Genomic DNA, 1,230 nt, shown 5'->3' on the forward strand with positions numbered 1-1,230 from the left:
CCTGGACTGGTGACTTGTTTCATGTAGATATTATACATGTTTCAATGCCATTCTCCCAAATCATCCCACCCTCTCCCTCTCCCACAGAGTCAAAAGACTGTTCTATACATCAGTGTCTCTTTTACTGTCTTGTATACAGGGTTATTGTTACCATCTTTCTAAATTCCATATATATGCATTAGTATACTGTATTGGTGTTTTAGATTTAAAGAAGATTTATAAAGAAAACACAGAATTCCTTGATGTTCCTTACTCAGCATCCCTCAATACTGACATTTTTCAAAACCATAGGACAATATTGTTGTTGTTTAGTTGCTAAATCATGTCTGACTCTTTTTGAGAACCCATGGACTGTAGCCCACCAGGCTCTTCTGCCCATAGGATTTCCCAGTCAAGAATATTGGAGTGGGATGCCATTTCCTTCTCCAGGGGATATTTCTGACCCAGAGATCAAACTTGTGTCTCCTGCATTGGTAGGCAGATTCTTTACCACTGAGCCACCAGAGTGCCCAGGACAATTATTGGAACTAAGAAATCAGCACTTGAATATTGTTAAGTAAATGTCATATTTTCTTTGGATTTTCCCAGTTCTTCCCCTGATCCTCTCTTGCTTGTCACAGCTTTTTGGTAAACTTGAGAACTATGCTAACTTTTTGTAGAAAATGTCTTATTGAGATTTTGAATGGATTTTATTTTTAACATGTAGATAAATTTGTTAAGACTGACATCTCTATGATACTTAGGTTTCTAATCCAGGACCACAGTATCTAGTTCTGTAACTAATGGCTTCAGAAAACATTTCCAACCTTTCTATAAGCTACTTACTTCCTAGATTAAATTTTTGCAATTGTCTTCTGATTTGTCATCATCTTTCACATCTCTCACTAGCAGCTGCAGTTCTCTTTAGGAGCTACATGTTTGGTGTTAAAGTTGTTTCTGGGTAATTAAAATTTTAGGTAGATAATCTTTTATTTGTTATAATAATTTTGTTTACTCCATTTAGGTGTTTTTGCCTCTTATTAGTTTATTATGTTTTATTGACTTGCCTAGAAATTTCAAGATAATTGAAATTAACAGAAATAATAAGTAATAGAAAATGGTAAACTTATAACACCCTAATTGAACTACCCTTGCACTCCTGAAATATAAGAGGAGAAGTAGAGAATGTGATTTTTTACCCAAATGAAGGAAGAGTTTCTAGAATAAAGGAGCGGTAAACAGTTTGCAATG

The sequence above is a fragment of the Bison bison genome, unplaced genomic scaffold (genome assembly GCF_000754665.1).
Source record: "Bison bison bison isolate TAMUID 2011002044 unplaced genomic scaffold, Bison_UMD1.0 scf7180017864527, whole genome shotgun sequence".
NCBI lineage: Eukaryota > Metazoa > Chordata > Mammalia > Artiodactyla > Bovidae > Bison > Bison bison.